General features: G+C 37.7%; 1 protein-coding gene across 1 annotated transcript in view; it reads right to left on the reverse strand.

Moving 5' to 3' along the window:
- Positions 1-891, reverse strand: part of LOC102185449 (transmembrane protease serine 11F) — a 104,484-nt gene extending 103,593 nt beyond the window's left edge. Inside the window, exon 1 of the mRNA XM_018049513.1 lies at positions 748-891. The gene's annotated coding sequence lies outside the window, so the exon portion shown is untranslated. The remainder of the gene's footprint in view (positions 1-747) is intronic.

The raw sequence follows: 17,276 nt of genomic DNA on the forward strand, positions 1-17,276 counted from the left end.
AGAACTAAGTCTAAATTACCATGGTATTGTCTGTTAGTTTCTTTTTCAAGCGAAAATGGCACTATGTGATAAACAGCAGCTACTTGAGCTTTTGACTCAAATGTCCAAGAACTTTCCTCAAGACAACCACCGTCCTTCAGTATGCAGCAGAGGTGTTTATGCATGTTTTCATTTTGTAACCTAGCGTATTAAAGAAAATCTGTACTCAGTGGGCAAGATTTAATAAAATTAATTTTTATTGTTTCGTCAAGAACATTCTTAAATGAAACAAGAATGTTTTTTTTTTTTTTAAGAGCCCTTAAAAGGAAAAAGATTAGCTCTAAGGTGCTAACAATTTTAAACATCACTGCTTTGATTTTATCAGTACCAGTGTTAGCCCAGAGAAACCACAAATGATACTTTGTTTTGATGTTGCCAGCCCATGAGAGTCTCAGGGATATCTGAGAGTTGACGGTACCCACTTTAAGAAACACTGAATTAGACTTTTCAAACCAAACAAATACCATTTCAAACCTCCCAAAATATCTTTTGATTGACTAAAAATCTACTTCTAAGCAACATATTGAAAATGCCTTATCATTCATTTAAGGTTCAAGTGGAGAAAATAAAATTTGAACAAGGCAGATAGAAAATGTAAACATAGAAGTACATTTAGGAAAGATCATGCCATAGGAAACTATAATATGGTATAAGGAGAAAAATAGATTTTAAAATATGCATTAATCTCATAAATACTGCTTTCCATACCTTGTAATTTATGATCTTGAAGTGGTTCTGACATTAGATTGCATCTTCTCCTTTGCCTGGCAGCTGATGTAAACGGCCCTAGAATGAAACTTTTGAAACTTTCCTCTGAAATCCAAAATATATGAAAGACAATACCACCTCCTTCTCGACCAGGACTTGGGTCTTTAAACCTGAGTCAGGCATGCACCATGATTTCAAAATGATTCTTGACAATCTGAAGTCAGTCACATGCCATCTTTCTTTAGCCAATCATAGGGTGATGCTAAAAACAACAACAGGTCAATTGAGGCATTTTCTAACACACCTATAATCACCACTATCATTATTCCTGGCTCTCTTCCAGAGAACTCTGAGGACAGCACAGATCCCATCTGGTCCTACAGCTCCCAACACGTAGCAAGAAAACATCATGCTTACTCTCTTCTCTACAAGGACGATGCAGTTTGCCCAAAGTCTCATAGTAAATTTAGGAGTGAAAATGTTGATGAAAGAACTTGGGTATAGAATCCTTATTTCAAGAAATACCTTTTTTACTCATATTACTTTATGCTCTTGAAGAAAATGAATGGAATAAATAACCTACAGTAATAACTTTAGAGTATCCTTTGCTAGTACATTAAATTTCTGCTGATGAAACATTGCAGCATGAAACTAATATTTATTCAGCCCAGACTACCACAAAACACACTTTTAGTCACTTAACAATTGAAGGATTCGGCAGATATTATCATGACATAAATTATTCACAGTACTTTTTAGTTCAGTTCAGTCACTCAGTCGTGTCCGACTCTTTGCGACCCCATGAATCTCAGCATGCCAGGCCTCCCTGTCCATCACCAACTGCCAGAGTTCACTCAGACTCACTTCCATCGAGTCAGTGATGCCATCCAGCCATCTCATCCTCTGCCGTCCCCTTCTCCTCCTGCCCCCAATCCCTCCCAGCATCAGAGTCTTTTCCAATGAGTCAACTCTTCGAATGAGGTGGCCAAAGTACTGGAGTTTCAGCTTCAGCATCATTCCCTCCAAAGAAATCCCAGGGCTGATCTCCTTCAGAATGGACTGGTTGGATCTTCTTGCAGTCCAAAGGACTCTCAAGAGTCTTCTCCAACACCACAGTTCAAAAACATCAATTCTTTGGTGCTCAGCTTTCTTCACAGTTCAACTCTCATGTCCATACATGACCACAGGAAAAACCATAGCCTTGACTAGACGGACCTTTGTTGCCTAGTGTCTGATAAAAACATCTAATTTGAAAGGTAATGGAGTAAATACCCCAAGGAAATAGTTTTGCAGCTACATTTTGGCTTTAAATTATTGCTAAGTAACAGAGGAGATATGTTCAAACTACTATATACTACATTATTAGTGCACCCTTAGCAGTAGATTGAAACACAAGTCAACAAAGAGTTATATGAGGATGGTGATGGAGTCCAACTTTTGCAACCCCATGGACACTAGCCCTCCAGGCTCCTCTGTCCATGGGATTTCCCAGGCAAGAATACTGGAGCGGGTTGCCACTTCCTTCTCCAGGGGATCCTCCCAACCCAGGGGTTGAACCTGTGTCTCCTACATTGCAGGCAGGCTCCTACACTGCAAGTGGATTCTTCATCGCTGAGCCACCAGGGAAGCCTAAAAGGACTCCTTAACAAATGCTCATTCTTCAAAATTTTTGCTGAATCCTCTACCTCTTCTTAGCTACTAAATTTTGCAAATTCTCTTGGCTCAGCCTTCACATGTTTTCTATTCAGATAATTTCTATTCTTTCTCTATCACACTTGCCTGACTCATCTAATTCCTTTGTTTCAAATGCACTCTCTATGTCCAGGAGTCCTAAACTTACATTTCCAGTCGTTATCTCCTCTCTGAATTCCATACTTGTATATTTAAATCTCCACTCAGCATACTCACTTGTATTTTACATAAGCATCTTATGCTTAATATATACCAAATTTAACAATTAATTCTCCCTAGCCCTATAACTTCTTCTTTCAGCACTTTCAAATAGCAACAAACTGCACTGTTCTTCACCCAGTTGGTCATGACAAAAACCTTAAAGTCATGCTAGACTCTTCTCCACATCCAGTCCATTAGAAAATCCTAGCATCTCTACCTTCAAAATGTATATTCGAATCTGACCACTAGTCATTATCTTCACTAATACCACCATAATCCATGATCTAATGACCACCATAATCCATGATCTAATGACTAGTCATCTGAATTACTACATTGCTTCCTAACTGGCATCACCACTTCCATAATTAGCCCTACTCAGTCTATTCTGTATACAATGATCAGAGTAACATTATTGAAATGTCAGTCAAGTTATGTTGCTGTCTTGAATAAAACCCTCAAATGCCTTTTTGGCACAGTCAGAACAAAATTAAGTCTTATCTTAGCAGGCGAGATCATGTATAGTCTTGCTCTTCTTGTTCTCCGGCATTTCCAAAGTCATCTTCACTCAGTTCCAGACATGTTGCCTTTAGTCTTTGTAATTTCTATTCTCTCTCTTTGAAACTCTTGCTGCAAATACCTCCAAGTCTTGCTCTTTCACTTCTTTTACATCTCTGCTCTGATGTTACCTTATCAAAGGAACTTCTCTGACCATGTTGTCTAAAATAGTTACCTCATCACTTTCTATTCACAACCTCTGCTTACTTCTTTTTCTTAGCATTTATAGCTTGTTATCTCTACTCTCTTTTTGTATACACTATACATATGTATATTATATTCATGCATATATATTAATTTATCAATTTATTAACAGAATGAAAATATGAGTTATCTCTTGAATAATAGATTAATCAATTATTCATTCATATGGACTTGTACATAAACACTAATTATAATAAATAATTTTTGAGTCATTTGCTCTAGCTTTACCTAGTAGCCAATGCTTAAACAATTCTTTGATAATAAAGCACTGGAACTTACTGCTGGAACTATATATACTATATAATATTTTGTAAATTGAAAAAACTACACATATATATATATATATATAGCACTAGTATAGAAACAAAAACCAACTAAGTGAAAAAAAGTAATGACTGTTTATTCAGAGCATGCTATATACAGCCAGGGAGTCAGCCACCATCATTTGTGTTTGGCAGAGTCTCAAAAGTAGGCACAGTGAGGGAAGCTTTATAGTATTAAAAAGAAGATTTCAAATATGCCCTGATTGCGGGCCACTAGCATAGGAAAACTCTAGGAAGGTTAATTAGAAATGAAGCATTGTATTCTATTGGATAAAGCGTGCCTATTTAGCTTTCTCTGGTTGGTCCTGAGTTGGAAGTGGGGGAAAATATCAGGAAAGTTACCAGTTACTAATTAAGACCAAATCATTTGCGGCTGATTGCATGTTGTTTGGCCTTCTGGACTGGTTGTTGCAGATAGTGATTTGGCTTTGTGGGCTGGTTGCCAAAGCAAATGATAAGGGCGCATTTTTTTATATGATCTGGACATTGCCTGTTTGTATTTTGAACCTCTAACTAGGTGACTTTTAATAAGCTAAATATAATTTATTATATACTCTAAAATATTTTATAATGATAATATTTTAACATTATCTCATTTAGTATTTTTTTGTACTCAAAAAGGAAATACCTGGAGGTACTTCCAGGTATAGCTATTAATAAATATCTACAAGTAACAGACTCCGCATCTGAATCCACCCAATCTGCCCTCTTCCCCTTTCTGTTGATCTTGCATCAATTGTTCTTATCTGAGGCTCTTGTTCTTGGGTCCTAACACTGATCTCCACTAATATATCAAAAGATGTCACTATAGAAATTAATGGTCTTGCTCTCCTGCAAGCAATTTTTCTACTTTGTACTGGACTGTTGTTTTTAGCATACAACCATGTTGGATAAACCTATTTTTAAGAAAGAAAGAAAATCCTTGAAAGCCCCCCTACCCTGATTAAGACACTGTCTCATTTTTTAAAATTTTGCTTTAGATAAAAATTTCTATAAAGGATTGTTACTTTCTAGTACATTAAAAATACCCCCCAAAAAAGGAACAAAAGTAACAGATAAACATGGGAAAATTTGTAATCTCAGTAGAAATCAGGGAACTCTAGATTTAGAGACATATCATGGGCATCCATTAATGAGCATCTAAAAATCTCTTTAATATCAGATCTCAACACAGATATGGAGAGAAGGTCCTCTCATACGCTGTTGGGGGAAGTACGAATTCTTTCCTCAAGTCTTTCTAAATGTTAACATGATGTTTATTTAAAAATCTATCAAGCAAGTGCTTCTCCCTTCCTTTCTTACTTCTTTGTTTTCCTCTTTCTTTCCTTGGTTGTTTTCTCCATTCTTCTTTTAATAATTCACTCCCAAATCAATTAAATGGGTCTGGGGGATGTAGGTGTCTATGGTGGTGGTGGTTTAGTTGCTAAGTGGTATCGGACTCTTGAGACCCCTTGGACAGTAGCCCACCAGGCTCCTCTATCCATAGGCTTTCCCAGGCAAGAATAATGGAGTGGGTAGTCATTACTTTCTCCAGGGGATCTTCCAACCCAGGGATCAAATCTGCCTCTCCTGCATTGCAGGCAGTTTCCCATATTGCAGATGGATTATTAAATGCTGAGTCATCAGGGAAGCCTGTAGGTGTCTATATGCGGAGGTTTAAAAAAGCTCAACTGGGATGAAGGCATCCATACACAGAAATGCCAGTGGCAGCAGGCTGGCTTAAGTCTGGAGTCATGACAGTATGTTCACACAGGAGCTCAGGAGTGGGAAGTAGTAAATAGAAGTAGTAGAATGAGCAGGAGTCAGTAATTGCTTACTCAGTAATAGCTAGACTGACTTTATTTATCTGGGCTCCAAAATCATTGCAGATGGTGACTGCAGCCATGAAATTAAAAGACGCTTACTCCTTGGAAGGAAAGTTATGACCAACCTAGACAGCATATTGAAAAGAAGAGACATTACTTTGTCAACAAATTTCCGTCTGGTCAAAGCTATGGTTTTTCCAGTGGTCATGTATGGATGTGAGAGTTGGACTATAAAGAAAGCTGAGCACCAAAGAATTGATGTTTTTGAACTGTGGTGTTGGAGAAGACTCTTGTGAGTCCCTTGGACTGCAAGGAGATCCAACCAGTCCTTCCTAAAGGAAATCAGTCCTGAATATTCATTGGAAGGAATGATGCTGAAGTTGAAACTCCAATACTTTGGCCACTGATACGAAGAGCTGACTCATTTGAAAAGACCCTGATGCTGGGAAAGATTGAGGACAGAAGGAGAAGGGGATCAGAGAGGATGAAATGGTTGGGTGGCATCACCAACTCAATGGACATGGGTTTGGGTGAACTCCGGGAGTTGGTGATAGACAGGGAGGCCTGGGGTTGGGCGGTGCATGGGGTCTCAAAGAGTCGGACATGACTGAGTGACTGAACTGAACTGAAACAAGTAAATATACCAAGGACAGAAGGAGGAGCTAGGTTTCTCACAGTATGAGAAAGAAGTTACAATATTAAAAGAAAGAAAGCTTGAGTGAACTTTGTAACTTTGGATTGAAATTGGAGATATTGTGATTAATTTAGTTTTCCCTACAATGATAAAGATATATAGATGTAAATATGTATATACATATACATAGGTAGTTCAGTTCAGTTCAGTTCAGTTCAGTCACTCAGTCGTGTCTGACTCTTTGCGACCCCATGAATCGCAGCACGTCAGGCCTCCCTGTCCATCACCAACTGCCAGAGTTCACTCAGAGTCGCGTCCATCGAGTCAGTGATGCCATCCAGCCATCTCATCCTCTGTCGTCCCCTTCTCCTCCTGCCCCCAATACCTCCCAGCATCAAAGTCTTCTCCAATGAGTCAACTCTTTGCATGAGGTGGCCAAAGTACTGGAGTTTCAGCTTTAGTTACTGATACACATATCTTCTTTAGCTCTGTCCACTATGAAAGCTTGGTAGAAACAATAACCCAATAACAATGGTCGCATCTAGCATTCAGATCTTAGTTTCTAAATACCACTCTCCACTATGGTAACCAGAGATTTTAGAGGAACAACTGGATCACAAAAAGCACAGGATGAGCTTGGAACATTTTGTCCTGTCCTGACAGAAATTAGGGAAGTACTCAGTTATGGGAACTTGTCAAAAAGACACTAAAGGCAGAGAAAAGGGGACACCACTGTTCAAATCTATGATAACTATTGTATCCAAATAAATGATATAGTAAGAGATTATAATTCATTAAGTAAAATAGGAAGCTACAAAGCAACACTTACAAATAACTAAATGTTACATTCATGTTTCTTTATTAGAAATAGTTTTGACTTACAGTGGGATATCCACAATGAATGTGAAATGAATGATGGAATTTTATAAAAATCATCCCTTGGCAATCAAGTTAGTAATGACGGATTCAGGCAGAAAAAAACTGGATGAGAAATTCATTAAGTGAAAGTTGATGAAAAATAGATTATTTGCATAGACCTGGCATATTTCCCACAAATTACCTACAATTAAAAAAAACTATCACCATGAAAAGGCCTTAAATACACCTTCTTAGTTAAATGATGAAAAGTAATGGGACCAGCAATGGGAAATCAAAATTGTGGTCCATTTGACAGGATATAACAAAAACAGTCTGAATTTGACAATAAGGAGTTTATAATCTGAGCCACAATCACCTCCCGGGTCTTGTTTTTCCTGGCTGTATAGAATTTCTCCATCTTTGGCTGCAAAGAATATAATCAATCTGATTTCGGTGTCGATCATCTGGTGATGGCCATGTGTAGAATCTCCTCTTGTGTTGTTGGAAGAGGGTGTTTGCTATGACCAGTGCGTTCTTTGGCAGAACTCTATTAGCCTTTGCCCTGCTTCATTCTGTACTCCAAGACCAAATTTGCCTATTACTCCAGGTGTTTCTTGACTTCCTACTTTTGCATTCCAGTCCCTATAATGAAAAGGACATCTTTTTTGGGTGTTAGTTCTAAAATATCTTGTAGGTCTTCATAGAGCTGTTCAATTTCAGCTTCTTCGGCGTTTCTAGTAGGGGCATAGAATTGAATTACCGTGATATTGAATGGTTTGCCTTGGAAATGAACAGAGATCATTCTGTCGTTTTTGAGTTGCATCCAAGTACTGCATTTCAGACTCTTTTTTGTTGACTATAATGGCTACTCCATTTCTTCTAAGGGATTCCTGCACACAGTAGTAGATATAATGGTCATCTGAGTTAAATTCACCCATACCAGTCCATCTTAGTTCACTGATTCCTAGAATGCTGAAGTTCACTCTTGTCATCTCCTGTTTGACCACTGCTAATTTGCCTTGATTCATGGACCTAACTTTCCATGTTCCTATGCAATATTGCTCTTTACAACATCTAATCTTGTTTCTATCACCAGTCCCATTCACAATTGGGTATTGTTTTTGCTTTGGCTCCATCCCTGCATTCTTTCTGGAGTTATTTCTCCACTAATCTCCAGTAACATATTGGGCACCTACCGACCTGGGGAGTTCATCTTTCAGGGTCCTATCTTTTTGCCTTTTCATACTGTTCATGGGATTCTCAAGGCAAGAATACTGAAGTGGTTTGCCATTCCTTTCTCCAGTGGACCACATTCTGTCAGACCTCTCCACCATGACCTGCCTGTCTTGGGTGGCCCCATAGGGCATGGCTTTGTTTCATTGAGTTAGACAAGGCTGTGGTTCATGTGATCAGATTGGCTAGTTGTCTGTGACTGTAGTTTCAGTCTGTCTGCCCCCGATCTCCTCTCGCAGTGCCTACTGTCTTACCTGGGTTTCTCTTACCTTCAAAGCGGGGTCTCTCTTCATGGCTGCTCTTCAAATCCCTTATGACTATAAAGTGGAAGTGAGAAATAGATTTAAGGGACTAGATCTGATAGACAGAGTGCTTGATGAAATATGGATGGAGGTTCCTGACATTGTACAAGAGACAGGAATCAAGACTCCAAGCAAAAGAAATGCAAAAAAGCAAAATGGCGGTCTGAGGAGGCCTTACAAATAGCTGTGAAAAGACAGGAAGTGAAATGTAAAGGAGAAAAGGAAAGATATTCCCATTTAAATGTAGAGTTCCAAAAAATAGCAAAGAGATAAGAAAGCTTTCGTCAGCAATCAATGCAAAGAAATAAAGGAAAACAATAGAATGAGAAAGCCTAGAGATCTCTTCAAGAAAATTAGATATACCAAGGGAACATTTCATGCAAAGATAGGCTCAACAAAGGACAGAAAATGTGGGGAACCTAACAGAATGAGAAGATATTAAGAAGAGGTATCAAGAATACACAGAAGAACTGTACAAAAAAGATCTTCATGACCCAGACAATCACGATGGTGTGATCACTCACCTAGAGCCAGACATCCTGGAATGTGAAGTCAAATGGGCCTTAGGAAGCATCACTATGAACAAAGCTAGGGGAGGTGATGGAATTCCAGTTGAGCTCTTTCAAATCCTGAAAGATGACACTGTGAAAGTGCTGCACTCAGTATACCAGCAAATATGGAAAACTCAGCAGTGGCCACAGGACTGGCAAAGGTCAGTCATTCCAATCCCAAAGAAAGGCAATGTCAAAGAATGCTCAAACTACTGCACAATTGCACTCATCTCAACGCTAGCAAAGTAATGCTCAAAATGCTCCAAGTGAGGCTTCCAACAGTACATGAACCAAGAACTTCCAGATGTTCAAGGTGGATTTGGAAAAGGAAGAGGAACCAGAAATCAAATTGCCCACATCCTTTGGATCATAGAAAAAGCAAGAGAGCTCCAGAAAAAAAAAAACATCTACTTCTGCTTCACTGACTATGCTAAAGCCTTTGACTAAGTGGATCACAACAAACTGTGGAGAATTCTTAAGGAGATGGAAATACCAGACCACCTGTCCTGCCTGCTGAGAAATCTGGTAGGTCAAGAAGCAACAGTTAGAAGTGGACATAGAACAATGAATTGGTTCCAAATTGGGAAAGGAGTACAGCAAGTCTGTAGATTGTCACCCTGCTTATTTAACTTGTATGCAGAGTACATCATGCAAAATTCTGGGCTGGATGAAGCACAAGCTGGAATCAAGATTGCTGGGAGAAATATGAATAACTTCAGATATGCAGATGACAAAACCCTTTTGGCAGAAAGCAAAGAGGAACTAAAGAGCATCCTGATGATGGTGAAAGAGGAAAGTGTAAAAGCTGGCTTAAAACTCAATTTTCAAAAAACTAAGATCATGGCATCTGGACCCATCACTTCATGGTAAATAGATGGGGAAACAATGGAAACAGTGACAGATTTTATTTTGGGGGGCTCCAAAATCACTGTAGATGGTGACTGCAGCCATGAAATTAAAAGACACTTGTTTCTTGGAAGAAAGCTATGACCAACATAGACAGCAAATTGAAAAGCAGAGACATTACTTTGCCAACAAAGGTCCATCTAGTCAAAGATATGGTTTTTCCAGTAGTCATGTAGGGATGTGAGAGTTGGATTATAAAGAAAGCTGAGCACTGAAGAATTGATGCTTTCAAACTGTGGTGTTGGAGAAGACTCTTGAGAGTCCCTTGGACTATAAGGAGATCCAACCAGTCCACCCTAAGGGAGAAAAGTCCTGAATATTCATTGGAAGGACTGATACTGAAGCTGAAAATTCAATACTTTGGTCACCTGATGCAAAGAACTGACTCATTGGAAAAGACCTTGATGCTGGGAATGATTGAAGGTGGGAAGAGAAAGGGATGACAGAGAATGAGATGGTTGAATGGCATCACTGACATGAGTTTGAGTAAATTCCAGGAGTTGGTGATAGACAGGGAGACCTGGCATGCTGTAGTCCATGGGGTTGCAAAGAGTTGGACACAAGTGAGCAACTGAACTGAACTGATGTATGGATGTGAGAGTTTGAAAACTGAGTGCCAAAGAATTGATGCTTTTGAACTGTGGTGTTGTAAAATACTCTTGAGGGTCCTTGAACTGCAAGGAGATCAAACCAGTTAATCCTAAGGAAATCATTTCTGAATATTCACTGGAAGGACTGATGCTGAAGCTTCAAAACTTGGCCACCTGATGTGAAGAACTGACTCATTGGAAAAAACCCTGATGCTGGGAAAGATTGAAGGCAAGAGGAGAAGGTGATGACAGAGGATGAAATGATTGGATGGCATCACTGACTCAATGAACATGAGTTTGGGTAAGCTCCAGGAGTTGGTGATGGACACAGAGGCCTGGAGTGCTGCAGTTCATGGGGTCACAAACAGGCAGACACAACTCAGCAACTGAACTGAGCTGATAGTCTTCCAAAATATCAGAATAATGAAAATCAAAGAAAGACTGAAGAACTCTTCTAGATTGAATGGATCTAAACAACAAAATGTAGTGTGTATTTCTGGGTCCCTTGGCTATAAGAAGTATGGTTGGGATAATTAATGACACTTGAATAGAGTATTTGGATTGGGATGTAGTAATGTATTTATGTTAGCTTCTTGATTTTGATGACTTTGCTAAGTTACTTTGGTCATGTCCAACTCTTTGAGACAGTATGAACCATAGCCTGCCTGGCTCCTCTGTCCATGAGCTTCTCCAGGCATGAATACTAGAGTGGGTTACTCCAGTTGGTTACTCCTTTGGGTTACTCCAAGGATCTTCCTCACCCAGGAACTGAACCCATGTCTTCTACGACCCCTGCATTGGTAGGTGAGTTCTTTACCACTAACGCCACCTGGGAATATTTTACTGTACTAGAACGATGCCCTTGATTATAGGAAATACACACTGTAGCACCTATGTTGGAGTGATTAGACATGATGATTGCATGTTACAAATGGCACAGAGAAAATAAATTTCTTGTAATATTTTTGCCACTTTCTCTAATTTTGAAATAATTTTTTAAAAATAGAAAAGAAAAAGAAAATTCTCATGAAGATTACACCTGAAATAAAACCACAGCCTTCACATTATTTTCTATAACAGAAAAGAAGGAAAGATAATCATTTAAAGTTCAGGTAAAGAAATCCACCTGGCTGAGTTTGTTAAAATTGTATCTTTTTAAGTTAACTTTAAACAGCAGTTGGTACAATTTTGTGTCTATTAAATGCAATAAATATTCTTGGATAATTCTGGTTATTCCCATACCAACAGATAAACATATATTCCATATTTGAGTTATATAACTATATTAAATTCCTGGAACTTGTACCTGCAAGTTTGAAAATCTTGTTTCATTTTTGCTTACATTCTTAAATCTTAAATTTTCCATATTTTAGTAATTAGATTCTATAGCCTCTATAATAGATTCTAAAATGTTTGATAATTTGTCTAAGTCAGATTAATTTTGGCTTTTCTAAATATATAGATATCCTGTTTAAGAAATAGTCTTTTCGTAAAAATGGCTGTCTCAAGACTTTTGAGTTTATAAAGAAAACAATTGACAATCAAATGATATCATTATTATCATTATTTTATATTCATGTAAAATCAAAATAAATTAGAAGTCAGGAATTGGTTAAATATTTGCTGTTTCCTCTTTATTAATTCATATGTTCAGTACTTGCTTTATTAGATTTGATCTTTTCTGTTGTTTGTTTTTTCTGCATTCATGATTAAAAGATTTGGATGAATTTCTTATTGAGAAAAAGTGAAAGTCTCTCAGTCTTGTCTGACTCTTTGCAACCCCATGGACTATAAAGTCCATGGAATTCTCCAGGCTAGAATACTGGAGTGGATAGCTTTTCCCTTCTCCAGGGTATATTCCCAGTCAAGGGATCAAACTCAGGTCTAATGCATTGCAGGCAGATTTTTCACCAGCTGAGCCACCAGGGAAGCCCAAGAATACTGAAGTGGGTAGCCTATCCCTTCTCTAGCAGATCTTCCTGACCCAGGAATCGGACCGGGATCTCCTGAATTGCAGATGGATTCTTTACCAGCTGAGATACCAAGGAAGCCCTCTCTTTGAGAGATGATGCTTGTGAAATGTTAAGTTTATGTGGATCTGTTCATCATTGCCGTTGATTTCTTTTAATATGGAGCATGGTCTCCATAGCTGGGAGATATGTTATAAATATGATTGAACAGAGATGGCAGGTGTGAGGAAAGAATCAGCTCTAGATAATTTCTCCATTCTTCATTTATCTATTTTAGGAGATGTATTGAGATCAACATTTACCCACTACACTCAGATATGCCAAGAAATGTGGTTAATTTTCTTTTTCTGTCAAAGATGTCGTCTTTCCCCCTGGCACTTCTTTACCCTGGGCAGTGTGCAACAGGACTGAGATACCTATGTTTTGCTTTTAAATTCTTTCAACTTTTTACTCCCTAACTGGAATAGATTAGTTTCTTGAATTCAAAATTACACTTTCTATTAGGTTGGTTTAAAGATTGTTCTTCAGATAAATGTCCATTTGTACTATATTTTTCCCTTGGTTTCTTACTCCTCCCCTGATCCTCTCCAAGTATATTGATGTATGAATAAATAGTGCTTGTGACTAAGGCAGCTGAGCAGTGGAGATCTCGGATTCATGGGGTATTCTCTTGATCCTTGCTCTTTTCTGATCCGGTCCATAGTTAATACTGAGGTTTTCTTGCCCAGCTTATCTTCAGGATAGCATGATGGCACCCAGCAATGTAGTCTGATCCTGGCCGTTTGCTTCTAGTCTCCAACTCCCTTCTTTCTGTGGCTAGTTTGGGTCCAGGTCTCAGCACCTCCACACTTCATCACTGAAGTACATGGACACAGCCTTTTTCCTTGTATGCATAGTAGGCCTTGAAGAATAAGCCTCAGGTTTATCTATATACTTACATTTCTTTCTCAAATGTGCAACATCTTTCCTTTATCAAGCTCGGTAAGACCACATACAGGGCTTCTTCCAGAACTTCGTAGCTTTCCCTAGCTATCACAGTTCCAGCATTTCTGGACTTACCCATTTCTATTTTTATTTGCTACTCCACTCATCTTGGAGTTCTACCTCAAGAGGAGACAGGAGAACATGTGTATCTAACCACTCTTCCCAGCTCTGTTTCTCCACACACATCCCCACTCACCCCCACACACAATTTGCCCAGGTAGAAAGGATGGAGGGTCACTCCCTCTTTTTCACCAATGTAGACTCACCTTGCTTCATAACTTCCTTTCCTGAGGAAGTAATCCTCAAAGTTTGGCTTAAAGAAGAAAGAAATATTTTGTATATGCTATGAAAGGAATTTAATGATTTTATCCAGGACTGGATCTAAAAATAATTGGAGCTAAAAATTTTGAAAAATCTTTTTATTCCTTGATAAGGCTTGGCCTTCAAAATTATTGTTTTCTCTCAACTAAAAGCAAACCCTACTTTGGATTTTAAAAAGTGCATCTTTCTCTTACAAAATTTTCATTGTAAAAATTCCAACTCCAAAGATAGAGAGTTGGTCATGCACAAAAGTGTGCCAAAGAAAAAAGTACTGTAACATAATTTATTAAATATTTACTTATTATATGTTTTATTATCCTTCACATCCCTGTGAAACAATACTGTGTTTCTTATGGTAGCTGAATTGAATCTTCTAGAGAATAATACTATCTTCTACTTTTCATAAAGTATGGAAACCACTAGATTTTCTAGCTACTTGTTTTGTTTTCATTGTTTTTGCTGCCCACACCCCATCTAGACCCTCAACTGGACTTTTTTTTTTTTTTTAACCTCCTTGAGTCTAGGCTTCTGTGTTTAAGTGTAATTATTTACCCTTTGACACATCATTGTAGTCATAGGGAATTACAATCAAGAAATTTACTGGAAATAGAGTGTTCTTGTGTAAACAGCTTGCTTCTGAAACACTCAGGATTTTTTATTAAATCATAAATTTTCATTTGCTTTTATGTCTTAAAGGCACTAATGTACATTATTAGATTCATAAAATTACAAGTCTACACTCAAAAATTGTACACATAGAATGTCATTAAATAATTATGGTATGAGTCAGCTGTCACAATATGAATCTATTTAATTTACACCTTAGGCTACCACAAATATCTGATGAGAAAACAAAACAAGACTAACACTTTATAATACCTTTGGGTTTTTTTTTTTTCTTAATTATATTGTACGTAACACTGGAAGATTCTTCTTTTGCAATGAAACTATATATGGCCTATAGCCCTTTGGAATAATTAAAGGACACATCATTGTTTCTCTCATTTTCTCATGGACCAATTATACTGAACAAATTCAAATCACAAGAACAGTTAAAATTCATAGATGCAATGGTAGCTCCACTTACATAAAAAGATATTATCTTAATAGGGTTTAACCTTAAATTTCTGATTAGGAAACTATAACAATAAAGATAAAATCTATTTATTAAATTTCTATCATATGTCATGGGCTTTGTTATATCATTTTTAATCTATAAAGAGCACTTTGGGTTGTATTACTATCTTATTAGTAAAAGGTGAAGAAATCAATGCTCAGAGAGGCCAGTAAACTCAAAGTCGCACTGATAGTAAGTGGCAGAATCAAGATTTTAACATATACAGGTTTGCTTTTTCCATTGTGCTATGTCAGCTATTAATTTGAAGAGACATCTTGATAGACGGTGGTCTCATTTTCTACAGGCTCCCTTTCCAAAATTTAAGCAAGGACTGCGAAGAGGTGGTTTTCAAAAACTGCCAATCTCTCCCACCCCTGATTCTACTTCCACAGATTAAAGAACTGTCAAATCCCAGATAGTAATTAGGGTGAGTTACAAGTTCTATCTGGTGACTTCCTAATGGAAATGGTTGACTCATGCCAGATATCTTCTGAAGGACAGTTCTTGAAAATCCAAATGACTCTTTTGTCTAAGAAGAGGGAATACCACAAAAAGATGGGATTGAGAAGAAGAAAGTGTAGAAATCCAAATGGCAAAGATCCATTGACCAGTTTAAAAGGAAATACAATCAAGATAAACAATTTGGAGAGCTGGGGTAAGTCACAAATCACAATCTTAATTAACCAATTGGCTGAGCCTTCAGCTAAAGGCTGAAAATAAAAAAGGTGAAAATGACAAGTGAAGAAGAAGGCAGCAAAGGAATAGAGAATTCAGCTCAGAGCTCATTAAGCTCTGAAAGAAAAGTTTTCCTTTTTTTTTTTTTTTTTTTGGTCAGTGTAAAACAACTGATACCAGAGCATATATGCCCAAGGACTCTATGTGATTCAACAAAGCACGGGAAAGACCATGACTCACAACATAATGAAAAAGCACCTCACAGGTACAAGGGGACAAGAAAAACAGGCTCTGTTACTCTGATTCAAACTACTTTACTTCCTTAATGTGATGTTATCATGCTGTTTCCTTTACTCCCTTAAAAAAAATACTATAGACTACAAGAATGGAGATGGCAGGTCATTATAAGGAAGAGAGGAGGAGATGGTGAGGTGGTAGAGAAGGAAGGAAATGATCCTGAGTGTGTGGTTTTGTGTGTGTTTGTGTGTATGATAGAACAAAAACTCAGGGCTGGAAGGGGAGGAAAAATTATATGTTTGAATCATGAAGCATTTTGTTTTATTTTTGAGAGTAATATAAAGCTACCAACTCTGATCAAAAGATCTGAAAAAAAAAATCACTCCATATTTAGATCTGGTTAGATAAAGGTTGAGGGGAATCAGCATCAATCTATCAATGGGGCCTAAGAAGTTAAGTCGCCAGATAAAATACAGCGTGCCTGGTTAAATTTTAAATTCACATAAACAATAAATAACTTTTTAGTGTAAGTATACTTTATGCAATATTTAACATCTTCCCACATTTCACAACAGCTCAGGTCTGAAACCCAGCTGAAACATTTATTTGCAAGGATAAGCAATGTTTGAAAATATATTTACACTAAATATTTTTAGTTTACTGAAATTCAAATTGAACAGAGGGTGACTGATCTGTGAATATACTTCTCTGGGGGTGTATTGTCGTGTAATAAGACATTACCATATAGAAAGAGAGTGCTACTGCTTTAACAGAATAAGCCAACAGCAGTTTCTATGATCAACTAGAAGTTTAAGAAGGAGTGAGTTTTTCTATATGACACAACATTATAACTAAGAATTTAACTTTTGGATGAGATATATTTTGGTTTAATCTCTAGTTCTGTAGTTTTCTAGCTATATAAACTTGGGAAAGTGACTTTTTAAACCTTAGTTTTCTAATTTTTTAGTAAAGCTATTAAGAATCCCTATCCTACTAATTGCTTCATGAGAGCACAATTTTTATAGTCTTAAAGGACATATCCCACCAAAAGGGCTCCCACTTGGGTTAACGTTCTATTGAGCCATCTTAGAATTCTTAGTAATTTTATCTGTGAACATATCCGTGAGAGAGGCAACACACTGGGTAACAATGAGCACATATGATTATGATCAAACATAGTGCCCACAACTGTAGACTCAAGTCCCAAGGCACGAAGGGCAGTATAGGTGACAAGAAGTGGGTCATATTGTCTGGAACACACGTGCATACCTGAGCAGGCTGCCAGAATAGAACCTTGGTTCTGATTGCTAGTGGAAATTGTGGCAGCAGAGGTAGCTGTCAGCAGCGGCAGTGACCATGGTCCAGGAA

The sequence above is a fragment of the Capra hircus genome, chromosome 6 (genome assembly GCF_001704415.2).
Source record: "Capra hircus breed San Clemente chromosome 6, ASM170441v1, whole genome shotgun sequence".
Lineage (NCBI taxonomy): Eukaryota > Metazoa > Chordata > Mammalia > Artiodactyla > Bovidae > Capra > Capra hircus.